This window comes from Podarcis liolepis (assembly GCF_965112155.1).
Source record: "Podarcis liolepis genome assembly, chromosome: 2".
NCBI classification, from domain to species: Eukaryota; Metazoa; Chordata; class Lepidosauria; order Squamata; family Lacertidae; genus Podarcis; species Podarcis liolepis.
Genome location: NC_139555.1, coordinates 109,642,020 through 109,664,237, shown reverse-complemented (window position 1 = coordinate 109,664,237; position 22,218 = coordinate 109,642,020). Strand labels below are relative to the sequence as shown.

At 45.7% G+C, this 22,218-nt stretch overlaps 2 protein-coding genes across 2 annotated transcripts in view; one reads left to right on the top strand and one right to left on the bottom strand.

Moving 5' to 3' along the window:
* The window catches only part of LOC310701137 (uncharacterized protein), a 69,502-nt gene that overhangs the window by 17,118 nt on the left and 30,166 nt on the right, over positions 1-22,218 (bottom strand). The gene's annotated exons all lie outside the window — the stretch shown is intronic.
* Positions 21,570-22,218, top strand: part of LOC310701812 (uncharacterized protein) — a 69,689-nt gene continuing 69,040 nt past the window's right edge. The window contains exon 1 of the mRNA XM_083493212.1: positions 21,570-21,638. The gene's annotated coding sequence lies outside the window, so the exon portion shown is untranslated. The remainder of the gene's footprint in view (positions 21,639-22,218) is intronic.

Here is a 22,218-nt window from a genome sequence, read left to right as displayed (position 1 = left end):
CTGCCTGTACAGTTGCCGCACAAGCGGCAGCCAGTACAGCGACCGTACTGTCACTCTCCCCCCAGCATGGCACCCCGGGGCTCCATCACCCCGCTGCCCCTTCATATGCCCCTGTAGTCAATCAAATGTACTATGAACAATCTGAAGTCATGCTGGGCACAATTCACCACTAATCCTGTTCTTTTTCTAAAAACACGTGGTGGACTCCAGGAAAGCTGTCAGCAGGCACCATGATGCCCATGGGCACCACGTTGGAAACACCCTATTTCAAAGTTTGCACTGACAAAATCTGTTGGCAAGAAAACTTGCAGTTAAACCTCCATTTATAATTACCCCCCCCCCCAAGCAACCAACTTTTGTCCCAAAACCATTTGTAGCTGAATTGACGCAAGATAGGTGATTGCTTTTCATGGTTACTTTGGTGGTCTCCATCTAGTTGGTTTGATAATTTACATTCACAGGTAAGATCATCACAATCTCTGCCTTGGATATTCTTGAGGTTTAGCAGCATCAAAAATTTCCAGGTGCAGTTCTTCACAGTGGTTTTCTGTGGTCATACACATCAAGTGTGATTTGATAGTGATTTCAGGGTGACCAAACATAAAAAACCTAAGGATCCATGGGGATCTGTGCTTCATGAGAATCTTTTTACAGCATGGCAGTGCCCCAAAGTGATCTGGCCATGAGCAGCATAGGTGGTTGGGTAATGAATATGGGGCGACCCAGAAAACTGTGGAGCCATAAATTTTAAATATATATATATATTCAATTTTATAAGGCTAGGGAAGTACAGAAAGGGAAAAGGGGGAGGGGATAGACAGACTGATAGATAGATTATAAATTTAAAAAACCTATAAAGATTATCAAATCCTACAAAGTACTACTACTACTACTACTACTACTACTATATTTGTACCCTGCCCATCTGCCTGGGTTTCCCCAGCCACTCTGGGTGGCTTCCAAAAAAATGAAATAAAACTACATTAAAAAGTCACACATTAAACGTCCCTAAACAGGGCTGCCGTCAGATGCCTTCTAAATGTCAGGTAGTTGTTTATCTCTTGTGACATCTAATGGGAAGACATTCCACAGGGCGGGCGCCACTACCAAGAAGGCCCTCTGCCTGGTTCCTTGTTGCTTTGCTTCTCGCAGTGAGGGAACCACCAGAAGGCCCTTGGTGCTGGACATCAGTGTCTGGGCAGAATGATGGGAGTGGAGACACTCATTCAGGTCTACTGGGCCAAGGCCATTTAGGGCTTTAAATGTCAGCACCAAAACTTTGAATTGTGCTCGGAAATGTACTGGGAGCCAATGTAAGTCTTTCAGGACATGTGCTATATGGCCTTGGTGGCCACTCCCAGTCACCAGACTAGCTGCCACGTTCTGGATTAGTTGTAGTTTCCAGGTCACCTTCAAAGGTAGCCCCACGTAGAGCACATTGCAGTAGTCCAAGTGGGAGATAACAAGAGCATGCACCACTCTAGTAAGACAGTCTCCAGGCAGGTAGGGTCTCAGCCTGCGTACCAGATGGAGCTGGTAGACAGCTGCCCTGGATACAGAATTGACCTGTGCGTCCATGGACAGCTGTGAGTCCAAAATGACTCCCAGGCTGCGCACCTGGTCCTTCAGGGGCACAGTTACCCCATTCAGGACCAGGGAGTCCTTCACACCAGCCCACCCAAAAACAGAACTTCCATATTGTCAGGATTCAACCTCAGTCCATTAGCTGCCATCCACCCTCCAACCGCCTCCAAGCACTCACACAGGACCTTCACCGCCTTCACTGGTTCTGAGTTGAAAGAGAGGTAGAGCTGGGTATCATCCGCATATTGATGGACACCAAGCCCAAACCCCCTGATGATCTTTCCCAGCAGCTTCATGTAGATATTCAAAAGCATGGAGGGGAGGACGGAACCCCGAGGCACCCCACAAGTAAGTCTGAACACTCATCCCCCCCCCACTTTCTGGACACAGTCCAGGAGGAAGGAGCGAAACCACTGTATAACAGTGCCCTCAGCTCCCAGCTCCTCTAGACGGTCCAGAAGGATGTTATGATCGATTGTATCAAAAGCCGCTGAGAGATCCAGCAGAACTAGGAAACAGCTCTCACCTTTGTCCCTAGCCCACCAGAGTTCATCAACCAGCGCGACCAAGGCAGTTTCAGTCCCATGATGAGACCTGAATCCCAATTGGAAGGGATCCAAATTGTCTGCATCCTCCAGGCATGCGTGGAGTTGTTCAGCAACCACCCGCTCAATCACCTTGCCCAAGAATGGAAGATTTGAGGCTGGGCCATACTGGCCGGGTCTGAAGATGTTTTTTTAAGAAGTGGTTTAATGACCGCCTCTTTCAGCAGGTCTGGGAATGCCCCCTCACAGAGGGAAGCATTCCCCACCCCACAGAGCCCATTGCCCAGCACTTCCTGACTTGCTTTTATTAGCCAGGATGGGCAAGGATCAAGGAGACAGGTGGTTGGTTTCACACATCCAAGCAGCCTGTCCACATTCTTGGGGGTAATGGATTGAAACTGATTCCATGCAACTTGACCAGACAGGGCTCTAGCACTCTCCCGCCCCGGCCCTGCTCCCCCAGTAGTGTCTACCTCCTTCCGAATATTAGCAACTTTATCTGCATAAAAATTTGAAAAATCGTTGCAGATCTTGGGGTCTTTACAAGGCCCCAGTGGTAAAGGTGGTTCCATTAAATTGCAAACCACCTGAAATAGTCTCCTGCTACTATTTTCTGCAGATGCAATAGAGACGGTGAAGAAAGTCTTCTTCGCTGTCGCTATCACCACTTGGTAGGCTCGACATTGAGCTCTAACCTGTGTCCGGTCAGATTCGGAGTGAGTTTTCTGCCACCGGCACTCTAGCCGTCTCAGCGTTTGTTTCCTCACCCTCAGCTCCAAAGAAAACCACGGGGCTGTCTGGGCTCTATGCAATCGAAGAGGGCGCTTCGGAGCCAGACAGTCGATAGCCCTGGTTAACTCCGCATTTCAGCGGGCCACCAGGGAAATCAGCTGAAAGGCCATCAACATGGGATAAAGCATGCCCTACCACTCTCTGGAAACCATTTGGATTCATTAAGTGGCGGGGGCGGACCATCCAAATTGGTCCCACCTCCCTGCAGAGGAGAAGGGTCACAGAGAAGTCCAGTTGCACCAGGAAGTGATCTGACCATGGCACTTCTTTTGTTTTACTTTTACCTAGTGTCATATCCCCCATGTCACTAGAGGTGAACAGTAGGTCTAAGGCATGTCCATGACTATGAGTTGGGCCAAACTTATTCAGGGACAGCCCCATGGAGGCCATGCTTTCCACGAAGTCCCAAGCAGCCCCTTGTAAGGTCATGTTGGCATGGATGTTAAAATCCCCTAGGACAACCAAACCAGGTATCTCCAGGAGAACATCCGCCATGACCTGAAGCAGCTCGGGCAGGGAATCCTTGGTGCAGCGGGGAGGTCAGTACACCAAAAGTAATCCTGTACTGCCCCTATTGCCCAGCTTCCAGAACATGCACTCAGAGAACTGGGTCTTCCCAGCAGGACACCTAATGCAAGCTAGTGACTTCCTAAAAATCAATGCAACCCCCCCCCCCGACCACATGACCTGGGTTGCTGTGTGTAAGAGAAACCTGGTGGACAAGCAGCAGCTAGGACAGGACCAACTGCTTCATCCAACCAAGTCTCTGTTACACATGCCAGGTCAAGTCCTCCATCCACGATCAAGTCATGGATGGCAGTGGTCTTATGAATCATTGACCTAGCATTGCACAGCAACGCCTTCAGGTCATGTGGGTTTCCCTTGTTGAGCGCAAATATAACATTGAATCACAATCGTACAAAATAACTCAGCAAGCTGACATTTATCAAGAGTTAACCAAAGGTTAGTGTACTAAATATTATTTCCAATTCTAGGTAGTTTGCTATTGGAGAAATAACATATATGATTATAAAAATCTAAAGCAAGAATTATTTTAAAATATGATTTCATTTCTAGATCAGACAGACAAGATTTCTTCTACTATATATTTCTTTCTTTATCATATACACACAAAGCTTCTATTTTTAAACAGGAAATATTTTTGTAACTAAGGTCTATTATACAAATCCTTACAGATGTTCATTTTGTTACAGTTCTGTTAAGTTGTATAGAAATTATAAAGATGAGTCAATTATTTACTAAATTCTCGAGTTTTGCCATTACTGCATATTCTGATAGTTTCTCTTTCCATGCATCTATTTCAGGACATATGTCAGATTTCCATATGTTGGCCAACACCACTCTGACTGCTGTGGTCATATAACTAAATAGTTCATCTGATGATTTCACAATACAGGTGCTGAAGGAGTCATTCCCAACAGCACAGTTTTGGGGTCCAATGCAAATTTAGGTGTGGGTTTTTTTTTTACATTTTTTCATTTCGAAATGAACTTTCCTCCAAAACTATTTGGTCTTTTCACAGGTCCACCATAAATGGAAGAAGATTCCTTAAGGTCTATCACATTTCCAGCAATGTCCATTCATTGCATTATTCATCTTCTGTATATTTTTCAAAGTTATATACCATTGAAAGAACATTTTTGTACAGTCTTACCTCATGTTACGGCCGCTTCAGGTTACGTGTTTTTGGGTTGCAGACCACGGGAATCCTGGAAGTACCGGGACGGGTTACTTCCGGGTTTCGCCGCTTTCATATGCGCAGAAGCGCCAAATTGCACCGGTGCCTGTGCAGATGTGGCGCTTCAGGATGCGAACGCTGTGGGTTGCGAACGTGCCTCAGTCACGGGTTATGTCTGCAACCTGAGGTTCCACTGTACCAATTTTGTTTTAGGGCTTAACTTGCAGTAATTTTTTCCCCTTTATTCATAATTGTTCGCATTGTTCCACTGTGAACTGCTCTTAAAATTTTTGCATCCATTTTGTCATATAAGGTTTTGCTTGTTCGGGCTTGGTGTCATATTTGAGTAATAGTTTATAAATTTTACCCAAAAGGTAGAACTCTGTTATGATGGACTCAAATTCTGTATTTTCACTGATTTAAATGTTTGCCATACAGTCTTTCTTGAATCTGGATATTAGTTGACAGTATGTAAGCAGTTTCATATTTTTTCTTCTCTTTAATACTTTGGCATGTATTTGATCTGTTCTTGAAGATGAACCATATCTTGGTACAATATATACCACACTTTTCGCTCTATAGGACGCACCGGACCATAGGACGCACCGAACCATAGGAGGGGGAGAACAGGGGGAAAAAATTCTCCCCCTCTCCGCTCAGCGCCCCTTCAGCGAAGCGGGATGAGAAACGGAGCCCCTTCCCTTTCTCCTCCAGCTTCACTGAAGGGGCGCTGCGCAGAGAGGAAACATTGTGCAGTGCCTCTCCAGCGAAGCAAAGCCTGGCGAGCAAGAGGGATCGGTGTGCACCGACCCCTCTCGTTCTCCAAGCTTCAGGCGGCTATCCGCAAGCCTTCGGAGTGCAACGGGAACTTGCGCTGCGCTCCAAAGGCTTCAGGCAGCTATCCCCGAAGCCTGGATAGCGAGAGGCGTTGGTGCGCACCGACCCCTCTCGCTCTCCAGGCTTCCGCGAAGACAACGCATAGCCTCTGGAGTACGGAGGGAGCGCTCCCTCTGCACTTCGGAGGCTTCGTGTTGCTATCGCTGAAGCCAAGGAGCCTGCATTCACTCCATAGGACGCACACACATTTCCCCTTAATTTTTGGAGGGTAAAAAATGTGTCCTATAGAGCGAAAAATACGGTAGTCATATATTCTCCTATCGGCTCTAATAATAATATTGAAGTGGTGACATTAACAGTGCAGGTAAGGGCATTTTTGTGATTTTTGTAGTGCAACTCAAGATTTTTGTGGTGCAGGCTGTGCCCCTGGCTATGACGTGTGATCTGAGGGTGAGTTTGTGTTGGCCCAAAGAGAAAAGCGTGAGGATCCATGAGGATCCGTGCTTCAAAACCACGTTTTTGGTCCACGGTGTTGCCAGGAAGCCGTGGATCCGAGTTTTTTGTTGTGCAGGCTGTGCCCCTGTAAATTGATGTGTGATTTGATGGTGAGTTTAGGCTGGCCCAAGGCGAAAAGCGTTAGGATCCATGAGGATCCGTGCTTCAAAACCACATTTTTGAGCTGTGGTATGACCAGGAAGCCATGGATCCTAGTTTTTTATGGTGCAGGCTGTGCCCCTAGCCATGATGTGTGATTTGACGGTAAATTTGGGCTGATCTAGTGCAAAAAGTGTGAGGATCCATGAGGATCTGTGCTTCAAAACCACGTTTTTGGGCCATGGTGTGGCCAGGAAGCCGTGGATCTGAGTTTTTTGTGGTGCAGGCTGTGCCCCTAGCCATGATGTGTGATTTGACAGTGACTTTGGGCTGATCTAGTGCAAAAAGTGTGAGGATCCATGAGAATCCGTGCTTCAAAACCACGTTTTTGGGCCACGGTATGACCGGGAAGCCGTGGATCCGTGATTTTTGTGGTGCAGACTGTGCCCCTGGCTATGATGTTTGATTTAATGGTGCGTTTGGGTTGGCCCAATGCAAAAAGTGTGAGGATCCATGAGGATCCGTGCTTCAAAACCACGTTTTTGGGCCGTGTTATGACCAGAAAGCTGTGGATCCTAGTTTTTTGTGGTGCAAGTTGTATCCCTGGACAGGATGTGTGATTTGACAATGAATTTGGTGTGGCCCAATGCAAAAAGCGTTAGGATCCTTGAGGATCCGACCTTCAAAACCACGTTTTTGGACCATGCCGTTGCCAGATGATGGTGGATCTGAGTTTTTTTGTGATGCGGGCTGTGCCCCTGGACTTGATGTGTGAGTTTAGGGTAGCTCAATGCAAAAATCATGAGGATCCGTGCTTCAAAACTACATTTTTGGGCCACGTTATGGCCAGGCAGGCGTGGATCCGAGTTTTTTGTGGTGCAGGCTGTGCCCCTGGCCATGATATGTGATTTGACAGTGAGTTTGGGTTGGCCCAATGCAAAAAGCGTGAGGATCCATGAGGATCTGTTGTTCGGAACCACATTTTTGGGCCACGGTATGGCCAGGAAGCCGTGGATCCATGATTTTTGTGGTGGATGTTGTGCCCCTCACCATGATGTTTGATCTGATGGTGACTTTGGGCTGGTCCTGTGCAAAAATCATGAGGATCCATGTTTTTTAACCACGTTTTTGTGCCCCTGCGGCCCCACGAAATAGTGGATGCATGATTTTTTTGATGCTGTCTACAGAGTAAGACATGGTCTACAGTATCTTGGTGGTTTAATTTAATTTGAATGAAAAAATCATATGAATTCACGAGGATCCGTGTAGATCCGCCTTTTACCTTTTTCCGATAAACCATAATAAAACATCAAATGTTAAAAATTTCCCAATACAGTGGTGCCTTGCAAGACGAAATTAATCCGTTCCACGAGTCTCTTCGTCTTGCAGTTTTTTCGTCTTGCGAAGCGCCGCTATTAGCGGCTTAGCGCTATTAGCGGCTTAGTGGCTATTAGCGGCTTAGAAAAAGGGAAAAAAAGGAAAAAAACTCGCAAGAACTCGCAATACGTTTTCGTCTTGCAAAGCAAGCCCATAGGGAAATTCGTCTTGCGAAGCACCTCAAAAACGGAAAAACCCTTTCGTCTAGCGAGTTTTTCGTCTTGCGAGGCATTCGTCTTGCGGGGCACCCCTGTACAGAGCTGCCTCCAGATGTCTTCTAAAAGTCAGATAGTTGTTTATTTATTTGAAATTGGAAGGGAGGGCGCCACCAGCGAGAAGACCCTCTGCCTGGTTCCCTGTAACTTCGCTTCTTGCAGGGAGGGAACTGGCAGAAGACCCTCGGAAGTGAACCTCAATGTACAGCCTTCCTTCCTTCCTTCCTTCCTTCCTTCCTTCCTTCCTTCCTTCCTTCCTTCCTTCCTTCTCTTTAGGCACCAGGCAAAAGCATTCCTCTTCTCCCAGACATTGGGCTCATTAAACAATCTATGGCCTTCACACCTGCAATTGTACGTGCCTAAGGGGGCAGTTGTCATTTTTTATTTCTTACTGTGCTGTGCATCTCTGATTTTCTATTGTAAGCTGCCCTGTGATCTTCGGAGGAAGGGCAGTATAGAAATGTAAAGAATAGCAGTAAAAATAGGAAGCCCTGTTGTGTTCAAGGGGGTGGTTGGGACAGAGTCTCTGATTAGTATGCATAGCAGGTCAGGCTAAGGAGGGAATAATAATAATAATAATAATAATAATAATAATAATAATAATAATAATAATAATAATAATTCATTACTTGCACCCTGCTCATGTGACTGGGTTCCTCGGCCACTCTGGAAGGCTTCCAACAAAATAAAAAACACTGAAAACATTGAATACTTCCCTGTACAGGGCTGCCTTCAGAAGTCTTCCATTTTGTAGAAATGGCCTTCAATATTAAAGAAATGCCCTCTTTAAGTAATCACGTGATGTAAACATGTACACTAGTGGTCAAAATTGTGGAAACCTTTTGGAAAAGTGTATTTCTGAGGTTTGATGACTCCTAACACCACTTTTTTTTTGTAATACCATAAAACTATATATCAATGGAAATATAATTTAATGAAAAATGTAATGCAATAACTTTTATGAAGGATTATTTATTACAACAGCAGTCATAAAGAAGAAACGTGAAATGCATACAACAAAAGAGATATACCAAAATTCTCACCGTGTCAGTTAATACTTAGCTGGGTAACCTTTAGCCTTCCATGGAGTAAAGTAAGCTTTTTAGTTCTGCAGCTGTAATAATGTGAAACTAAGATTAAATTATTTCCCTTATTAATTGGGTTTTATTGCTGGGCTGCTTCTGACTAACAAGTTTCTTTAGTCAGCTCCATAGATTTTTGATTGAGTTAAGGTCTGGGCTATGTATTTTGGGGCATTTACTTTCCCATTAATGACTCAAATTTTGTCCACACCTCGTGCTGTCATACAGCCCCAGATCATAGCACTGACTTGGTGTTTCACGGAAGGTGCAATGTAAATAGGATGTAAATCTCCTCCAATTCTCCTCACGTATTTCATGGCATCACTACCAAGCGAGATTTTGGTCTCCTCACTCCAAATAACACTGTCCCATTGTTCTGCTGTCCAGTTAACATGGGTTTAGCCCAGTCTGATTTTGTAGTGACTGCGTCTCCTTATACCTCTTCCAAAATTTAGAAATGTCCCCTTTGGTTAAGTTTCTGCCAATTTTTCTTCTAATATCTTCATAACTGTAGCCTTGTTCACTTAATAGTACTATTTTACATCCTTTCTAGGTGACCAGTCAACTCTTTGCACCATTTATTTAATTTTATTACGTTTTACAAGCTCACTAAATGAAAAAAAAACCTCAACCAACTTGATAGCAATCGCACAACACATTTTTAAAAAATATATTTTTATTGAATTTTCAAATTATAACAACAAATTTCCACAAATCTTAATTGAACAATTTCTATATCCGTATTTCTCCCCTCCCTCCTCTTTGGCTTCCCCCATTTTTCCGTATTGATTTATTACACAAATTCTATACTCTGCTGATTTTGCTTCTTATATAGTTGACAAAACCTGCCAATGAGTGCATATCTTTATACAGTGGTGCCTCGCAAGACGAAATTAATTCGTTCCACAAGTCTTTTCGTCTTGCGAGTTTTTCGTCTTGCGAAGCACGGTTTCCCATAGGAATGCATTGAAAATCAATCAATGCGTTCCTATGGAAACCGCCTTCAGACCAGGTCTGGGGACAGTCTGTCCCCCGACCTCTTCTGAAGGCCGGCGGGGGGCGAAAGTCTTTGCTTCCCCTACCGCCTGCCTTCCCGGGACAGTGGAGACTTCTCCGCTGTCCCGGGGTGATATTAAAATGCAGGCAGGCAGCAGCGAAGGCTTCGCTGCCGTCCCCCAGCATTTTTAAAGCCCCCGGGACAGCGGAGACTTCTCCGCTGTCCCGGGGCGATTTTAAAATGCTGGCGGGCGGCAGCGAACCCTTCGCTGCCGCCCGCCAACATTTTAAAAACCCCGGGACAGCGGAGGACTTCTCCGCTGTACGGGGCGATCTTAAAATGTTGGTGGGCGGCAGCGCTGCTGCCCGCCAGCATTTTAAAATCGCCCCGGGGCAGTGCAGGAATTCTCCGCTGTCCCGGGGCGATTTAAAAGCCCCCGGGAAGGCAGGCAGGGGGGACAAAGACTTTCGCCCCCCGCCGGCCTTCAGAAGAGGTCCAGAGGGCTCTCCAAGCTGTGGATAGCAGCCTGCTGCCCCGCGTGAGGGGCGCTCTTAAGCAGAGCGCCCCTCGCGCGGGGCAGCAGGCTGCTATCCGCAGCCTAGGCGGGAACTCTTCTGAAGGCTGGCGGGGGAGAAGGGCTTTTCTTCCCACCGCCAGCCTTCAGAACAGCTGCGCACCTTCCCCTCTGTTCCTGGACCTGTCCTGAAGGCTTGCGGTGGGAGGAGGGCTTCCCTCCCCACCGCCAACATTCAGAATACTGTTCTGAATGTTGGCGGTGGGGAGGAAAAACCCTCCTCCCACCGCAAGCCCCGGGAACAGAGGAGAAGCCCTTCGCGCCTTGTCCTCTGTTCCCGGACCTCCCACCACAAGCCTTAGGACAGGTCCGGGAACAAAGGAGAAGGCGCGCTGCGCTTCCCCGCTGTCCCCGGAGATTTCCCTATGGGCTTTCGTCTTGCGAAGCAAGCCCATGGGGAAATTCGTCTTGCGAAGCCGCTAAAAATCGGAAAACCCTTTCGTCTTGCGGGTTTTTCGTTTAGCGAGGCATTCGTCTTGTGGGGCACCACTGTACTGTCTTTTTATATAGTTTATAAATGGTTCCCACTCTTTTCTGAAACCAATGTTGTCTCTCTCATGTATTCTCTCTGTCAGCTTAGCCAGTTCCGCGTAGTCCATCAGCTTGGCTTGCCATGCTTCCTTTGCTGGCGTTTTCTGTTTTCCATACTTGTGCTAATAAAATTCTTGTTGCTGTTGTCGCATACATAAACTATGTCCAATTTCCCTCTCATGTATCATGATCTAAAATTAGAAGCAGGAAAGATTCTGGTTTTTAAACAAAGGGTTTCCTCAACATTTTTTTCAGTTCATTATATATCATTTCCCAGTATTCTTTAATCTTCTTGCATTCCCACCATACATGAAAAAAGTACCACCTTTCTCTTTACATCTCCAACATATCTTGGATCCCGTTTTATACATTTTTCCAGTTTTTCCAGTGTGATATACCATCTATATATCATTTTCAAATACAGTGGAGGCCCCATTAGCTGAAGTGGTGCTTCAGGTTAAGAACAGTTTCAGGTTAAGAACGAACCGCTGGAATGAATTAAGTACTTAACCCAAGGTACCACTGTAATTTTCTCTTAATGGTATACAATCTGTAAACTTTACATTTGTTTTCATAAACTTTCCCATTCCTCCAACTGTATATTAAGCCCAACATCCGGAGCCCATTTTATTTGGGCCGATTTTACCTTCTCATCTAAAGTCTCTCCATATAGCAAAATGTTATATGCTTTCTTCAATAATTTGGTTTTTCCCTCCACAATTTCCTTTTGAAAGTTTGAGATAGTATAGCTGAACCCCCTTTTATTATCATCTTTAAATTGCTCATTAATTTGTCTGTGATGCAACCAACTTTGTAAAGTACCTTTCAAGTTTTCATAACTTTTAAATTTCAAACCTTTCTCCTCTTCTATTAACAAATCTCTATATGTTGGCCACTTTCCTTTTTTATTACCCCTCCAGCTACACAGGGTCTAATCCTGCCAGACTTTGGTGGATGTCTCAAAAATTTCCAAGGTGTTGGATATTCAAATTGCAGAGCTTGTCAAAACTGAGAGGCAACTATTTACAAATCCTGTTCTTTCAGCAAAGCAGGAATTTTAGGGTTAAAAATACATTTGCTTTCATTCAGAGGCTGTAATGTAGATTTTTGGGGGCTTTCATCTTATTCAGAAAACGTCTCTGCAGGGTTCTCCCCTGAATAGCGGAAGCGCGGCTTCCATTTTTAATACTTCTCACTTTGAAGTTCAAATTAAAGTCCAAATATTTTTAATTCCTCTCCAAAAGATTATTTCTATTTTACCTTATAACAGAAAATCTGTCACTTCAGAGGGCGGCTTTTATGCTTTGGATATTCATGTGTGCGTTGGAGCCGACAGCCCACCTCGACCGTCCTTCCCCTCCCCCACCCGCTGCTGATGCAACTGCGGGAGCCGGTTTGACGGAAGACCTGGGGCTCAGCTGGACCCCGTTGGAGCCCCACTCTTCTGCAGAGTTTTATGAGGGCTTTTCTTTTTTAGCCCTAAAACATCCCCTCGGTCGCCTGAAATCCCCCTAAAGGCTCCGTCTTACTCGGACGGCGCCCCAGGTGACGCCATTTCCTCCACCATCCAGACTGGAAGCCCATAATCACCAAGTCAACTCTTTGTGCCATTTGTTTAATTTTATTACATTTTGCAAGTTCACGAAATGAAAGGGGGGAAAAAAACCCAACCACCTTGATAGCAATCACATAACACACTAACAAAATCCTGCTTATTTATGTCGTAATCCTTCCTAAAAGTTGTTGTATTACATTCTACTTTAAATTACAGTGGTACTTTAAATTACAGTGGTCCGTTCTTAACCTGAAACTGTTCTTAACCTGAAGCACCACTTTAGCTAATGGGGCCTCCTGGTGCCGCCGCGCCGCCAGAGCACAATTTCTGTTCTCATTCTGAAGCAAAGTTCTTAACCCGAGGTACTATTTCTGGGTTAGGGGAGTCTGTAACCTGAAGCGTCTGTAACCCAAGGTACCACTGTATCTTTCCATTGATATATAATTTTATGGTATTACTCCCCAAAAGGGGGGTATTATGATCCATCAAAACCCAGAAAAACAACACCTCCAAGGTTTCCACAATTTTGACCACTAGTGTATGTTGTCTTCTAGGTCCAAAGACACACATGCACACAGAGATAGCATGAGCAAGCAGGGCTCCAAAGTGCTTCTCTTGAGAACTTGCCATCTAAGTTGTTTACTCACGGCAAAAGCTCCTATTTCCCAAAAGGACAGATGGGGGAGCTCTCTCTCCCACTTTTAACCCACCGCACGGAAGGCAGAGGTCTTGTTCATTCACAACCCCTGGATCCACTGCCTCTCCCAGGGGATCCAGATGCAAGCAAGGTGCTTGCTTCTTCTCCATTCAAGGGCAACCCATGTATTCAAAGCAGTCCTTTGCAGATTAAGACTTAAGTTCAAAATAAGTACAAAACCCGACAAAAAGACTCACGGGTTTATAGTGGCACCAGCTTTCCTAGTCAAGATTCCACAATGTCAGACTGTAGCTCACAAAAGCTTAAGCCATAATACATTTATGAGCCTTTATGGGCTGCAGAAGATGAATAAACAGAAGCATAGTTAATCTATGGTCTTCCATCCCACAAGAGACAGTGACGGCCAGCAACTTGGATATCTTGAAAAAAGGGATTAGGCTGGTGTCTGTGCTCTGCCCTCGTAGTCCTAGGCAATAATGCTTCTTAATACTAGTTTCTGGAAAGCACAGGAGGGCAGAGGGCTCTTGGGCTGAAATCTTGCTTGCTGGTTTCCCACAGGCATCTGCTTGGCCACTGTGAAAACAGGATGCTGGACTAGGTGGACCTTTACCCGATGCAGAAGGCTTTGTTTAGGTTCTAATATATTGCAATGATTTTACACTTACGTGTGGCATAAGAACACTTCAGTTTTAATTCTTACTCATAGAAGAGACTGCTATTGGAGCCTGTGATCATTTGCTCACTTGAAAAAGAAAAAGACAGAGATGTGTCTTATAAGCCAGTTCCACCGTAGATATCTACTATAAAATGATGGTGCTTTCTTAAGTGTGAATGGAGTGATCATGGGTTTCTCTTGCCATTATCTCATCTGCATTCCTAAAAATTTGGAATATGGAGACAGTTGAAAATGGAGAGGGAGTGAAAATAAGAGAAGGTGCACATGGGGATTGATGTGTGTTCAGTTCATTTATTGTCTTTCCTAAAAGTCTAACAGGATTCTCTCCCTGCCCCAAACAGCTGAGGAAGATGATGGTCAGGATTCTACGGAGAGGTCTGTGAAATCAGTGGGAAGAGCAGAGAGGCCATTTAAATGCAGGGAATGTGGAATGTGCTTTAGTCATTGTGGAAAAATGAGGATACACCAACGAATTAACACGGGGGAGAAACCGTTTGAATGCATGGAGTGCGGAAAGAGCTTCACTCAAAGTGGTAAACTTAGAATACATCAACGAACTCACACAGGGGAGAAACCATTTAAATGTATTGAATGTGGAAAGAGCTTTGGTCAAAGTGGAAACCTTAGAATGCATCAAAAAACTCAAACAGGGGAGAAACCATTTAAATGTATTGAATGTGGAAAGAGCTTCAGTCGTAGTGGAGCCCTTAGAAGACATCAACGAACTCACATGGGGGAGAAACCATTTAAATGTATTGAATGTGGAAAGAGCTTTGGTCAAAACGGAGACCTTAGAATACAGCAACGAACTCACACAGGGGAGAAACCATTTAAATGCATTGAATGTGGAAAGAGCTTAAGTCAAAGTGGAAACCTTAGAATGCATCAACAAACTCACACAGGGGAGAAACCATTTAAATGTATTGAATGTGGAAAGAGCTTCAGTCTTAGTAGAGACCTTAGAATACATCAACAAACTCACACGGGAGAGAAACGGTTTAAATGTCTCGAATGTGGAAAGAGCTGCAGTCGTAGTGGTCACCTTAGAATACACCAACAAACTCACACAGGGGAGAAACCATTTAAATGTATTGAATGTGGGAAGAGCTTCAGTCAAAGTGGAAAACTTAGAACACACCAACTAACTCACACAGGGGAGAAACCATTTAAATGCATTGAATGTGGAAAGAGCTTCAGTCAAAGTGGAGACCTTAGAATACATCACCGAACTCACATGGGGGAGAAACCATTTAAATGTATGGAATGTGGAAAGAGCTTCAGTCGTAGTGGAGACCTTAGAATACATCAACAAACTCACACGGAGAAACCATTTAATTGTATGGAGTGTGGAAAGAGCTTTAGTCAAAGTGGAGGCCTTAGGAAACATCAGCTAACTCACACAGGGGGGAAACCACAGATGTAGGGAATGTGGAAAGAGCTTAAGACAGAGACCTTAATATTCCTAAGCAAATTTACACAGGTGAAAAACCATATAAATGTATGCAACGTTGCACTCAATGTTCACTATTTAATTTATGTCAAGAAACTCATAAAGGCAGAAATCAATTTTAAATACATGGAACCCATGTGATGTTTTTGTATTTAAATTTGTATACACATATATATGTATTAAAGTAATGAAGGTCACATATACTTGATGTACAAAAGAAGTTGCAAGTTGTTGCTAGATTATCCAGGGGGAGAGTGTGAATCTGGAATGCTCAAGGCGCGTGATGAATCTGTTGAGTTTTGACTCCACCCATCACTGCCAAAATGATACGCTGCCCTTGTCTTGTGGATCAGCATCTTTCAGGCTTCAGGGAATTTGCCTTCCTTCCCCTTGGTCGTAGATAAGCAGAACAAAGGAAAAGGAGTCTTCTTACCAGTTAGAAATTTTAATGATCCCAGCAAGGGGACAAAGAACCTGTCTTCTAGGAATGGCGGTGCTCCCAATGAAAAGGTCCAGTCCCTCACATCCCTAGTCACCCTGTCACTTCTGCGTCTCGTAATCTGAGCTAGTTCCCTCTGTACTTTCTGTCCTGCCACTTTCGCTGCTCTCCTTGACCTTGGGGAGAGCGGATGGATGCTTTCCAGAGACAGTGAATCTGTTAACTCTCCCCCCCCCTCCAGAGTTTCTTCTGCAAGCTGTTCCCCATCCAGTATTTCCCAGCTTCTGCCTATGTTCCTCTGCAAATCACTTTTCCAAATCTATACAGTCCTCCTGCTCCTGGGAAGAATCCGGGGAGGGGGTGCTTTTTCTGTGCAAGGCTAGTTCGTGTTTCTCCCGAGTATGCGCCTGTAATCAGTGAGCGTGCATTTAGCAGGAGAGCATCCCTTTGTCTCGGCGTTTAAGATGCTTCAGGAGGCCGTAGAGCGAAGCATGTGTATCGCACGTGAACTGTGAGAGCAATGGTGGAGGAATAGCAAATGACTGTCAGGGTGCTTAAAAGGAGCCTGTCGTTTCGTGAGAGGGGGTGGGGGGAGGAGAGTTTTAGTGACGCTGAACAGGAAGAGCCAAGCGCACCTATAGGATACATGTGCTTGCTACTCTTGAGTTTGAAGATGGGCAGTGGGAGTGGCACAGGCTTTTGCTGAAAGTAGATCTAGGGAAGATTAAGTTAATTGCAACCTTAAACACACTTGGGTCCCATTAAAGAGGCTGCTCATGAGGCCGGAGGAACATCGCCCGGCTGTGAGGTGTAAAGTCCACCACTCCCTGCAAGGTCTTTCCCACCTGGCCTAGGGGACGGGGCCCAGACTCACCCAGCTCTATGTTAAATATCAATTCTGTGGTCGACCTTTGTACTGTTTTATTTTGAAATCTTTAAGATAATATTTTTGTTTTCTGTTATGTTGCTTTGACTGTATATTCTATATTTCACATTTTTCAGGTTGTTTTATTTATGTTTTATTGATTTAATGTGCTGTGAACCGCTTTGAGGTTTTTCTTGAAAATATAAAGTGGAATAGAAATTCCTGTATGGCCAAGGTTGATGGGGATTGTAGTTCAAAAGCTCAAGGGTGGAAAATCTCACGTTTCTTACAACTTTTCATTATGAATAATTATAGGTAAAACTTTTGTTGATATAGAGCTCATTTTTGGGCTTCCAGGAACAGCTAGTCACTTCTGCTTTATAAACAAACCCAAATATATTGACACACTTTACTTTAAAAGCAGATTTCAGAACAGAGATAAACAAAACCTTTTTAAAAATCTTTTTACTTTACAAACCATAATTTTGTCAATCCAAGATCTGCTCTTCATATGTATAAAAATACTTTGTTAACAATGAGATACCAAAATAATAATAAAAAATCTGCAATAAGACATTATCAGCATTTAAAAAGAAATGCCAGTGGGATGTTCAAGGCATTGAGTTACAAATTAAGGCAAAGATCAACCATTGCTAGGTAGACCCAGGAGACTTAATCCTAGAATCAACCCCTGCCCCCCACAGCCTGCTTTTGCCTGTAAATGTATTTGATTCAAAGGTCACATAAATCATCATGATTTTTTCCTCATTGATTCTGATGGGCGGGAGGGAGTTAAAAGTCACCCCATGGAGGTATATATGGGTCTGAGTGGCAGGTGATCCACTGCCAGACCGCCATCTTGACAAGAATCTTTCTCAAGGCCTTGTCTTCAAGAGGACAGGCAATGAATTCTGATTGCCTGCTTGGAACAGAAATGTATTTGGGAGACGCCGCTGAAGAGAAAAAGGGAAAAAACTCACAGCCCACTCCACAAATTATCCAGGCTGCTATGCATTTTCCCACCTTCCCTTGAAACAGCCTTGCCCTACAACGCTGTGTCACAAGCTGCCCTTGGGAATGGTCCCACATCTCAGAAGGTAGGCAGTGGGGACAAGTGCTGTGTTTCCCTGGGAGGAACACAATGGCACTGGAGGCTGCTGAGCAAAATGGCCCCGGTGGACTCCATTGTGTGTGTTCCCACTTACCTCCTGATTGCTTGCCTTCTCCCTCGAGGGCCACATCCACACCACATTTAAATCAGTCTAGTACCCCTTCAGTCAGTCATGGCTTCCCCCAAAGCATTCTGGGAGTTGTAGTTTGCTGAGAGGAGACTCCCTGTTCCCCTCCCAGAGACATAATACGTAGAGTGGCTTCACTGCCTATTCCTTGTCACAGAGAACTTGGTGAATTGTAACTCTTTGAGGGAAATAAGGGTTTTAAGGGTTGCCATGGTTGAAGACTTGATTTCCTCTTCTCTTCTCTCCCCCCCTCCAGCAATATAGCTTCTATAGTTTCTATAGACTACATATGGTAGAGATATTTAAAATGAGAGTCCTCATAAGGACTCTTTTTTGCTCTTCAAAATATGGCAACCATACCTAACAGCTCCAAGCAACCTTAACAAACTACAGCTCCCAGAATTCTTTGGGGGAAGCCATGACTGTTTAAAGTAGTATACAGTGGTACCACTTGCCCCCTTGAACCGTGCCCGTCCTGGCTGATTAGAGCATGTCCAGACGAGGTGCGGGCCCCCCTGGATGAGATCATTAATCAGTCCCTTAGTATGTGGACTTTCCCAGGGGAGTTGAAGGAAGCAGTGGTGCATCTATTCTTAAATAAAACATCTCTAGATCCTTTAGATCTATCCAATTACCACCCGGTTTCGAATCTTCCATACCTGTGTAAGATAATTGAGAGAGTACCGTATTTTTCGCTCTATAACACGCACCCGACCATAACACGCACATAGTTTTTAGAGGAGGAAAATAAGAAAAAAAATATTCTAAACGAAACAGTGGATGTATGATTTTTGTGGTTCATGCTGTGGCCACAGACATGTGATCTGACGGTGAGTTTGGGGTAGCCCAGTGCAAAAATCCCAAGGATCCATGTGGATCCATGCTTTGTAACCACGTTTTTGCACCACTGCGGCCCCAGGCAACAGTGAGTGTGTGATTTTTTTGGTGCAAGCTGTAGCCATGGACATGCTATGTGATCTGATGGTGAATTTGGGGTGACCCAGTGCAAAAGTCCTGAGGATCCATGTGGATCTGTGTTTTGTAACCACGTTTTAAGTGGGGAGGGAAGGAAAAGCACTCAAGGGACAAGGAACACGCGTGGGGTGGGTGGAGAAGGATGCTGTTAATGATGCAGAAGAGGGGTATAAGGGGAGAAGGCTCCTCTCCTCTCCTGCTTTGCTCCTTTAAAGGCTCTGCTTCTCTCCCTCCTCCCCAGCTCGCTGGAAAACTTTGCTATTTAGCCAGCTGAATGGGGAGGAGAGAGGGACAGAGAGCCTGCTTGCGAAAAACTTTGCTGCTATTTAGCAAACTGTTCTCTCCCTCCTCCCCGGCTTGCTGAAAAAAAAGCTCCGGAATTGTGTAAGCGGCTCCTCTCCTCTCCCGCTTTGCTCCTTTAAAGCAAGCAGGCTCTCTGTCCCTCTCTCCTCCCCACTCAAGGGCTCTTCTCCCGCTTTGCTGTTTCAAAGCGAGCCACGGAGGAGGGAAGGAAGGGGAACCATGAATCCTCTGCTCACGACTGCAGCAGATCCCCCCGCCATCCATAGGCATTAGCTCCATAACACGTACAGACATTTCCCTTTACTTTCTAGGAGGAAAAAAGTGAGTGTTATGGTGCAAAAAATACGGTAGTTGCCGAACAGCTTGGTAGGTTTCTGGATGAAACATAGGCTCTGGACCCATTTTAGTCCGTCTTTCACCCTGGTTACAGCACCGAGACAGCTTTGGTTGCCCTAACATGATCTCCATTGACAGCTGGGTCGAGCTGGGTCGGGCCTGCTGATTCTCTTAGCCTTCGGCATGATCAATCACGAACCTTTGGACCACCGCCTTTCCGACGTAGGGATTCAGAGCACAGTCCAACAATGGCTGCGCTCCTTTATCTCAGGTCGGGGACAGAGGGTGGCGCTAGGGAGGGAGTGGTCACTGCGGCACTCCTTGGTGTGTGGAGTCCCACAGGGTGCAATCCTTTCCCTGATGCTTTTTAATATCTTTTATGTGCCCCCTTACCCAGATTGTCCAGAGCTTTGGGCTGGGTTGTCATCAATATGCTTTTGACAGCCAGCTTTATCTGTTGATGGACGGCCGCCCTGACTTGGCCCCGGACACACTGACTAGATGCTTGGAAGCTGTGGCTGGATGGCTGCGTGGGAGGCGTTTGAAGTTAAATCCTTCGAAGACAGAGGTCTTCTGGCTGGGTCGGGACAACATAGGGTTGGGGTCCCAACTCCCATCTCTTGCAGGGGCTCAATTAGTGCCAGCACCTTCTCTCAAGAGATTGGGTGTAACCTTTGACGCCTCCCTTTCCATAGAGGTGCAGGTTAAAACCACAGCAAAGGTATCATTTTTCCATCTCCGTCGTATTAAGCAGTTGGTCCCTTACCTTTCTCGCCCTGATCTGGCCACAGTGATCCATGCAACAGTCACCCGGTGGAGTACAGGGTCAGGTTTAAGGTGTTTTATGGGCTAATAGCCGTAAATAAATAAATAAAAAATAAAAGGTTTAAGGTGCTGGTTTTGACCTTTAAAGCCCTATGCGGTCTAGGACCCACTTACCTATGGGACCGCCTCTCCTGGTATGCCCTGCGGAGGACCTTAAGTTCCGCAAATGACATTTTGGAGGTCCTGGCTCTCAAGGTGGCTAGATTGGTCTCAACTAGGGCCAGGGCCTTTTCAGTACTGGCCCCAACTTGGTGGAACACTCTGCCACAAGAGACTAGGGCCCTGCAGGACTTGACATCTTTCCGCAGAGCTTGCAAGACAGAGCTGTTCCACCCTCCTTTGGTTTGACTCAATCTGACAATGTTTCCTTCCCCTTCTGGTTTTGATTTATGGGCTACTTTTAAAATGAGGCTGCTTTTTAAATTGAGTTTTAATCTGTATTTTAAATTGGTTTTTTCTCCCCCTATTATGTTTTTACTGTAATTTTACCGGTGTTAGCCATCCTGAGCCCGGCTCTGGCCAGGGAGGATGGGGTATAAATAAAAATCATTAGAATTATTATCAGACATTAAGAACTTCCTGATCCTGCTTCTTTATAAGACATCTGAAGGCAGCCCTGAATGGAAAAGCTTTTAATGTTTGATGCTTCATTGGATTCTAAAAAATATTCTGTTGGGAGCTGCCCTAGTGGCTGGGGAAACCCAGCCAGACGAGCGGGTATAAATAATGTTGTTATAATATTATTCTTCTGCTTAATTGAATAGCAGTTCCCAGAAGCTGCTGGAGGGGAGAAATGCTCTTGGGCTCCCATCCTCCTTGCAGGCTTGGCCACCATGAGGAGACAGTGCTGAGATTCCTGCATTGCAGGGGGTTGGACTCGATGACTCTCAGGGTCCCCTTCCATCTCAATGATTCTATGATTCTAACAGGGTGCGGGACTAGATGGGTTTGATCAAACTACAGGGCTCTTCGTGTGGTGTGTGTGTGTGTGTGTGTGTGTGAGAGAGAGAGAGAGAGAGAGAGAGAGAGAGAGAGAGAGAGAACCTTCAGGAAGAGGCCCCTGTCTCTTCTTTGCAAAGAGGCTGAATCAGCTGCAATACCCCCACACTTGACCCACCGCTTCCCTGCCTGCTCTCTCTCCACCCCCAACCCCAGTTCCACGAGTATTGCATTGCACTGCACAACCCCCACCCTGCAAAGCTTGCTGCACCCAGAGACGTGGGGTCAGCTGTGCTGCTTAAGCCACGCCTTCTTTCCCAAGTCAGTATGAGCAGCAGCACCCTCCCCTCTAGCAGCTTCCACTCTCTGCCTTTAATCTTTAAGGCCACGAGCATACCTTCCTTCAACTGGAAGCCCAGCTTCCCTCCCTCCTCTCCCCATTGGCTGGGTACTGCAATTATCCCGCCCCCGGAAATATCCTGCCTCCCAGGCGGGGCCTCCCATTCCCGCTCCCGCTGCCCAGGGTGGCTGCCACCATCGCCAGGATTTCGGGTGAGTGCAAAGCCAGTGGCGGGGAAGGAGGGAAGGGGCTTTGCAAGGGGTGGGGGGTCCAGGATGAGAAGCCCCGGGACGGGGAGAAAAGAGAAGGGAGGAAAGGGAACTGTTTCTCTTAATGGGGCCTTGAAGGGTGGTTTCCAGTGTGGAAAGAGAGAAGCTTCCTACTGCCCGGATCTGGTGCAAAGGGAGTTGCAGGGAAGGAGGCGGGAAAGGGGAGAGGCTTGGGCATTGCAGACCAGCCTCACCATAGTAGTAATAATAGTAATAATAATAATGATATTTATACCCCCCCCCATTGTCTGGGTTTCCCCAGCCACTCTGGGCATCTTCCAAGAAAATAAGAAACACCAAAAACATCCAAACATCCAAGTCTGCTGATGCTTCATTGGTTTTTAAAAAATATTCTGTTGGGAGCTGCCCTAGTGGCTGGGGAAACCCAGCCAGACGAGTGGGTACAAATAATGTTATAATATTATTACTATGCTTAATTGAATAAGGTTTCCTGGAAGCCGCCAGACGGGAGAGATGTTCTTGGGCTCCTCGCAGGCTTGGCCACCATGAGGAGACAGTGATG